At 40.7% G+C, this 8771-nt stretch overlaps 1 protein-coding gene across 2 annotated transcripts in view; it reads right to left on the bottom strand.

Moving 5' to 3' along the window:
* The window catches only part of lrmda (leucine rich melanocyte differentiation associated), a 316113-nt gene that overhangs the window by 112407 nt on the left and 194935 nt on the right, over nucleotides 1-8771 (bottom strand). The window lies entirely within an intron of this gene.

The raw sequence follows: 8771 nt of genomic DNA, 5'->3' as shown, positions 1-8771 counted from the left end.
AAATCAAAGGGACATTCCATCATCGTCTATCTAAACACATTGAAATTGTCCTCTGCCTCTTTAAGAACCTCCTACTATTTCTGACACTCCCACTTCCGCACATCTTCACAACAATGCTTCAGAGGAGGGAGCTCTGAGGGCTGCAGACTGAGCTCCAGGGAGGAGCTTTGGGCAAATAGGTGATGCTTTGTACCAGCAAGTGTTTAGGCAACTCCAAATGGCTACCACAGGAGATTCAAGGATTCCTCAAACATGCACGACTGAGTCAAAGCAACACTCTGGGTATGGTTGATATAAAGCCCCCACCCTTTGTAACGTTGAAATTTAAAACAAAGTGCTTGTGTTTAAAAACCTGGCAATTTCTGAGAGTTCCTTACCACAACTTGTGAGCACAATGCAAAATCATGAGTTTATTGGAAGATTTCGTGTGGATGACAATGTCCAAACAGATGCTCAACCACCATGTGTGATCAAAGCAATCTGTCCAAACAAAAGACACTCTTTTTGCACATTACTGTGTTACATTAGTCAACTCGCGGCCATTTGAGTCCCCGCTGTTTCGACAGCTTCTGTTTCTAAAGGACCATGTAGGATTTTGCAAAAAAAAAAAAAAAAAAAAAAACGCAAAATAGGAGGAGGTCAGCATGTTTGAAAGTTACCCCTGTCGAGAAATCACAATAAATAACATTCAGGTGTGCGATTCTCTGTCAGCGACGAGTCTTAATGATGCCAAGTTAACACATACTAAATAACAGTGCCTCCCTATGCACTGACAGCCTCAGAAATAATTGACCAGCGTGCTCCAAACTGAGACGCAGTAGGCAGAGAATTCAATCCTGCAGCTGACAGAACCCATTGAGCATGTCACTAGATTTTTGCATTATACACAAAGCAATGTCAGGTCAGGGATGCGGCCTCCTGCTAGTTATTTGCGATTGCATCTTTGAGGGTAAATTACCTGGCTCTCCATAATATGGTCTAGTTAACTAATTTCCTGACAGAAGCTGTCTCATGAAAAGGTCTTAGATTTACTGCCTGTCAAAAATATGACAAACTGTTTTCTATTTTTTTTCACTTCTCCCCTTTTTTCTCCAAATGCCTGGCACCCTCTCAACTAGGAGCTCATATTCAATTTCCTGTCTCACTTTGCCGAGGACATCTCTAATGCCAGACAAAGACATGCATCTAAAAATGAACAAAAAGAAACATAACCTTATTATGTTTGAAGGCCACCAGCAGTGTGTCATTTCATCCAGTTCCCATTAAAAAAAAAAAGACAAAAAAATCTACTGGAGGGCTTATAAAACGGTCTAAGACAGTTTCGAAGCTCCTCGCGAGTAAATGGGGAACTCCATTATCCTGTTGACCTGTGCACACTAACAAGTACAAACGCGCAGAGGGTAGAGTCCTGTCATTTTGTTGTTATACATGTGTAAATCACTCACTTTCTGTCAGAAAAGAGGCGTCTGCAACAAAAAGTCACCCCGGTGACAGGGTCACGGGGAAACTGAATCCCACACAGACAAAGCATAGTTTTACCTGCCACTGATAGCGACAAACATGACAATAGCTCAGTGACGGCGTGAAGTCTGCCTTTAAGCTACGCAGGGTGAACAATACACACTCGCACAAAATAGTCTCCACACATACCAGCCACCTGCCATGGAACCACACAATGTCTGTTTGAAAGTTCACAATGCACTGTCATGGTCTGCCCACCCATTCCTTTCACTCTGTCCTTTATTTTTTAATTTTTTGTACGTGTTGCTATTCATCTGAACGATGCGGCCTATCATCGTCTCGACAATGACAGTAGGTGGAAACGCTGGCTTTCATTACACAAAGTATAAATAGTGTAATCTATCAGCCCTGCCAATCAGGATGATTGATTATGGGCTGTCAGAGAGGAGAGTGACACATTAGAAAAAGTTTGGTTAACAATGATTGTAGCTGGTGCGGGGCTGCTGCCACCCTGCCCAGTGATTAATGTGTTGTCAGTCTGTAATCGCACACCCACGCTTAATGAGGCAAGAATTTATCATCTCGGCAGAGTGGCAGATGTCAGCGGGAAAGGAATCCAAGTGGCTGGAAACAATATACTTTTTTTTTTTCTCTAGCCTGTGCTTGACATGTCTGACAAGCTCTAAAAACCACAAAGGCAGCCTGTGTACGCACAAACTTCAGCGAGCAGACTTTTAGCTCCGGTTCTGTCCTCTATTGCGTGAAAGACACTGCTGCTCAAAGCAGATAACATCAACACGCAAAGGGAATTAAAACTTTGGAAGAGCCCATCTCGCTGAAGAATCAAAAGATTCTTCGCACAATGTTTCACCCACTCAAAAATAAAAAACAAACAAACAAACAAAAACATTTGTGGTACTTAGCAAATGAAAGGAAACTCAATTTTGGTCCCTGTCTGGATTATAACCCCATTTATCTTTTATAAAGTCAAGCGCTTAAGTTCATTAACTTTTCGAACAGCATAACAACATCTGCAAACCATAAACAACAACAAAGTTCACTTGAATTATCTGATAAAATCTGCATGCAATTTAAAACAACGCTGGTTCAAAGTCAACTATTAAGTGTTGAATTAGTGCGAGCAGTTACCATTAACTAAAAGAAACACAAAATAACATAAAAATATAAAAAAACACTAATAAAGTAATAAAGACAAAAAAAAAAATCTGAGCACTAAGCCAGCTGTTTCTCATTAGGTTAGCAGCATCTTCCTGTCACCAAGAAACCAACAGGGAGGATTAGCTCTGATTGGACTGATAGGCTCATACACTGGGACACCGCATTGCTCTAAGTAATAGCTAAAAGCATCATTTGATAAGAAATGTCATTAAAGAGACACTTTACAGACGATCATATCATAGGACTGAGTTTGAGGTTTGGAAAATGTCAGTAAGTCAAATCGTACAGTTTAGCTCTCATACTTATTTGACTAAAATAAACAAAAAGGAAAACAAAAGCTAAAGATGCACATCTTACCCAAAGACACTGCTGGGAGTATTTCTTTAAAAAATAAAACACGTGCAAGAGTAACAAAACATAAAGAAGACTTACAATTTATTGGCTTCTATGAAGGTATATTACTGATCATATGATTTGCCAACTTTTCTGAAAGCTTCATATTCAAATGTTAGAGGAAAGCGTTCAGCCTTGGCCTCCATTCTGACAGGCTTCAAACTACACTGCTAAACAAAAAAAATACAGCGAGACAACAGATACTTCACCGCAGAGGCAAATTTCCCCCCCTCTGTTATAAATGCCTGCAGAAAGAGACAAAAATCAGCTAATACAGGCAGGCCACTTTGGTGTCTCATAAAAGCCTTAGAAATGGACACGGTTTGTTTTTTATGTGCTGTTAGCCCCCCAAAAATGAATAACACATCTATCATTTTCACTTAGGAGAGTGACACGACACTCAGGTCATGCATTCTGTGAATCCAGGCTTTGAAAGAGGCAATAAATCAATAGTGTCGCTCTTACTTACAATTAATTGTGCTCTAAACTTTTACAGAGTGTTTATGATATGTGCGGCCTGGATGATTTATGTGGACAGCGTGAGTCACTCCCTCTAATTGCTGTTTTCCCAGCTTTATAACCCTCACATGAACTCGCGGTCGTACGCTGCCAGAGAACTTCGAAGCAAGCTTGTTGCACCGGTTTCAACTCTAGACTAATTCTTTCGGAGAATGTAACCGGTTATGATCAAAATAATCACAAACACGGCTCACTCAGATACTGAGGAATACACGCCACTAAGAGAGTGAACACACACATTTCTCAGAAAATAGCTGACACTAACACTCACAAATGTAGACAGCTGTTTTAACATGTAACAACAGCAGCATCTCTGGTGTTGCAGTTAATAGATTGGTGTGATGTGGAAATACATAACATTCTGGAAGTTGGTTTCATCGTTCAAACACAAAGCCAGAGTCAAGCACTTTCAGTCTCAAACCATATTCATTTTGTAATGCTGTTTTTGTTAAAGCAATTGTATTGATTCAGAAAAGTGACAAACCGGGCTTCTGAACAGACAATAGTTCTTATAAATATACAATCGAGCAAAGTGAGGAGTGATATGAAATTTCCTTCCACAGCAATCTGTTTAGTTATAGTCCCTTCCCCTGTTGACAACCATATCCTTTGAGTTTTCTCCAAGGTAGCATTTGTCCAGTAAAATGATTCAGCAAACCCACTGAAGGCACATTCTCATAGAGCTATATTGCAACGCTGTTTGTTATGTTCAAGAGCTTCGGGGAACTCATAACTCTCAAGCGCAGAGATGAACGTGGCAACATACTTCATTGGGTGCATCAGAGAAGGAAAAAAAACAACAACAACCAACCTGTAGCAAAATGCCTCTTCTTCTCCCACAATTGGGTTACCAAAAATAAAAAAAAGGAGGAAAGAAATACCACAATCATGCGTCACATAATGCACAATCACTGCTCTGAAACCATGTAGCCCATATTAGATTTGGACTGCTCCCTACAGTGAAAAGTTTCAATGAACCACTGTCTGCTCAAGAGTAAAACAGCTTAGTGTCTGGGGAAGGAAAAACAGAACTGAAAAGATCCACTTGACGACTTTCCTGGCTCTGTCACTGTCAATTCCGCTGAAGAACCGTTTCCCTGTGTGCAGAGACTCATGGGACTCAGGAGCTGGCTCGAGCCGTCCTGCACTGCAGTCTGCTTTACATTAAACCCTGGAAAAAAAGCTGAGTTCGTGCCTAAAAATCAAACCAAATACTTCATCTGAGTGAAAATCTAAGTGACATCTGAGGAACATTTATACCTGTTGACGTAGCTACCAAGTCGTGCTTCGCGTTAGCGCAGGGCACCGAGAAGTTACTTCATTCACATTAAAACACTCAACATGTGGGAAGAAGTAAATGTTTTTCTGTTAGTTAAATATGCAATGCATTTATTTATTTTTTTCTCTCGGCTTAGGATCTGAAAACAGAACCTGCTGTCACAGTGTTTTGATAGACATGGCCAGTTTAACCCAAGGGCTTGACAACATAATGTGGGCTTGATGGCAGGGAGGACGGAGGTGGAGCCAAAAAAGTACCACATGTATTTTCCAAAAGCGGCTCAGCTCAGTCCAAATGGCTCTACGTGGTTTAACGCCATTTCATTCCATGACCTCTAAGTCCTCAAAGAGAATTATCACATTATAGCATTCCAACACGCCCAATTTCCCAAAATACAGCTCAAGGCTGTCCCACTTTGACTCTGCTTAGTATTGTGGTTTTGAAAAAACAAAACAAAACTTTAAAATAAAAAAGTTTCAATTCTCACTTTTTTGTTGTTTATTCATGTATTTATATAGTTTTCCCCACTCTGTTTTTTGATTTTGTCTTTGTTTTGTCCAACTGCTTATAATTTAAATTGAAAAGTGAACAATAACAAAAAGGAAACGTTTCATAGGCCATTACATCACTTGACGCAATGTCTCCTAGTTTTGCTGTATGACCATAACCATATAAAAACCAATGATACATGATACAAAATTATTACCAATGTTCATATACACTCACTGGCCACTTTATTAGGTACACCTGTCCAACTGCTCGTTAACACTTAATTTCTAATCAGCCAATCACATGGCGGCAACTCAGTGCATTTAGGCATGTAGACATGGTCAAGACAATCTCCTGCAGTTCAAACCGAGCATCAGTATGGGGAAGAAAGGTGATTTGAGTGCCTTTGAACGTGGCATGGTTGTTGGTGCCAGAAGAGCTGGTCTGAGTATTTCAGAAACTGCTGATCTACTGGGATTTTCACGCACAACCATCTCTAGGGTTTACAGAGAATGGTCCGAAAAAGAAAAAACATCCAGTGAGCGGCAGTCCTGTGGGCGGAAATGCCTTGTTGATGCCAGAGGTCAGAGGAGAATGGGCAGACTGGTTCGAGCTGATAGAAAGGCAACAGTGACTCAAATACCCACCCGTTACAACCGAGGTAGGCAGAAGAGCATCTCTGAACACACAGTACGTCGAACTTTGAGGCAGATGGGCTTCAGCAGCAGAAGACCACACCGGGTGCCACTCCTTTCAGCTAAGAACAGGAAACTGAGGCTACAATTTGCACAAGCTCATCGAAATTGGACAAGAGAAGATTGGAAAAACGTTGCCTGGTCTGATGAGTCTCGATTTCTGCTGCGACATTCGGATGGTAGGGTCAGAATTTGGCGTCAACAACATGAAAGCATGGATCCATCCTGCCTTGTATCAACGGTTCAGGCTGGTGGTGGTGGTGTCATGGTGTGGGGAATCTTTTCTTGGCACTCTTTGGGCCCCTTGGTACCAATTGAGCATCGTTGCAAYGCCACAGCCTACCTGAGTATTGTTGCTGACCATGTCCATCCCTTTATGACCACAAAAACGTTACTAGCGTGGTGTACCTAATAAAGTGGCCGGTGAGTGTATGTTCATATGTATGAACAGCCTTTTGTGTGAGTTTGCCTATTTTAGGCAAGCATCCCACTGACTGTCTGGTTGTGATTTAGCAACATGGAAAACACTGGAAATGTAGGAAAAGTTATGATGTTCAGATTGTGCTAAAGAGCATAACTGCTTTATCAGAGCCATGTGGCACTGCTCGGTGCCATGCCATAATGGTAAGATTAAAAAGGACTTTAAACTGTGGTCACACTCAGCTTCGATATGACTCATGAGAGAAGTTGAAAGATTGCCACTGTCTCCTTTCCAAAACACACATTATCCAGTGAGCATGATCTGATAGAGAAGGGGGCTCTCCCTTTAAATTTAAACTGTCAGGGGTGGGCATGGATCACCGTAACACTGAGTTGCTGCCGTCACTATGGTTTTAATTTACTGCATTGATGTTGTAAACAGTAGAAGGATGAATCGTGCAGAGCCACGTAAAATGTGAACACAAAACAACAAAAACTTACAAGATGTGCGAACAGTCACATAATTTATTAATACCACTTTTTATTCTTGATTTTTTACCTACAAAATGTGCCCTAAGCGAGACTCAAATGGTGATGCAGGCAACAGAGAGACAGCTAATTACCTTATTCTTTGTAATGAAGCTAATGGCAGAGACTGTGCCGTTAGCAGCACCCTGCTGCATCACACATAAAAGAAAACACAAACATCTAATTATGCCTTCATGCTTCTCAAGATTCCTGTTCTTGTTGTTTTGCTAATTGGTGGCCTAAATAATTGGTCACCTCATCAATAACTTGTTGACAATTAAAAAACGTATGTATGTGTGGCCTGAACATAAACCTATAGAAATGCTGCAGCGGCATATTGTAAAGCCCAGTAAGAATCTGTTTAAATTGAACATTCGTGAGGAAGTGGGGAAAGGACAGGAAGGGTATGTTCAGGTGCAATAAATACAGTGCAATACTAACTAGACACATTTTTTTATCAAAGCTGTTAACTTTTACTTTGCATAGGGAATAAATAATCACATAAATCAGGTTCAAAGACACAAAAACACACACATCACGTCAGCTAGAATCTGTGATTATCTTTCCTTTCATCTATGCTGCAGTGACAAAGGCAAACATTTCTTTTCCACTGACAAGCTATGTAAACACAATTTTAAAAGTGACTTTGCCCTGCCAAAAGGCATTCAAGAGGTCCTCATTTTCTTTTTATATAAAGTGGATGAACACTGTTTTCACTCCACTTTTCCACATTTACCAAATAAGGCAGACTGGGGTTAAATAATTTCAATGTTTTGCTTTCTCTCTTGCCACTTGCACGAAGGATCAAGAACAAAACATAGCTTGAAGTGACAAAGTGTAAACTATTACAGCTGATTATCTGAAACAATGAATAGTTTGCTTTTCTCATGCAAAAAAAAAATAAAAAAAACCGCATATGCTTTTGATTTGTCACTGGATGCTTTCAGTTATGCTACTCTGGATCCATTTTTACTTCTCAAAAATCAATGTGAGCTCCTCTGAGACATAAGATGGGAAAGCTTAACTGAGTCAAACGCTAAATAGTTCATGACAATTACAATTACACAAAATCAATATAGGCAAATTATGTATATTTACATGAAAATAAAAGGAGGGCAGAAAAAGGAGATAAATAATAATAAAAAAAAAAATGCTTGCAATGTAGATGAATCTCCCCAACTAACTGTGCTAAAAAAAAGCTAGGTAGTAAAACAAACCAATACAAAGCATGGAACTGAGATAATTATTTGATTGTGCGCATGTACATGTACATATGTACATGAGGTGTCATTCCAATTGCCAGACTTGTCACACGGGGCAACACAAGTGTGACCGGACAGCCGCCCGTCGCCTTTGATCTGGGCTCATGCATACAGAATCAGGTCAGGCCATAGCCACATCCATTTGCACACATGCGCGAGCACACGCACAAGCCTCTGCGCACACACACCTCCTATGCCTCTCTATCCTTGTGGGGACTTTCCAGTGACTTCCATTCTTTTTTTTTTTTAATTTTATATCCTAACCCTGATCATTTAGCCTAAAACTAACCTACCTTACCTGACCCTAAAACTAACCTAAACTCAATTCACACCTTGGTCCTAAACCCAACCCCCCCAACCCAAAATCAGCCTCTGAAGTCATGGGGACCAAGCTTTGGTCCCCACAAGGAGCATTCGGTCCCCACGAGGCAGCATTACCCTGAAAAATCGTGCCCACCAAGTAGCAAAAAAAGGGCGCACACACACACACACACACACACACACACACACACACACACACACACACACACACACACACACACACAC

The sequence above is a fragment of the Austrofundulus limnaeus genome, unplaced genomic scaffold, assembly GCF_001266775.1.
Source record: "Austrofundulus limnaeus strain Quisiro unplaced genomic scaffold, Austrofundulus_limnaeus-1.0 Scaffold28, whole genome shotgun sequence".
NCBI classification, from domain to species: Eukaryota; Metazoa; Chordata; class Actinopteri; order Cyprinodontiformes; family Rivulidae; genus Austrofundulus; species Austrofundulus limnaeus.
Note: the sequence above shows the minus strand (reverse complement) of the source record. Positions and strands in the feature narration are given on the sequence as shown.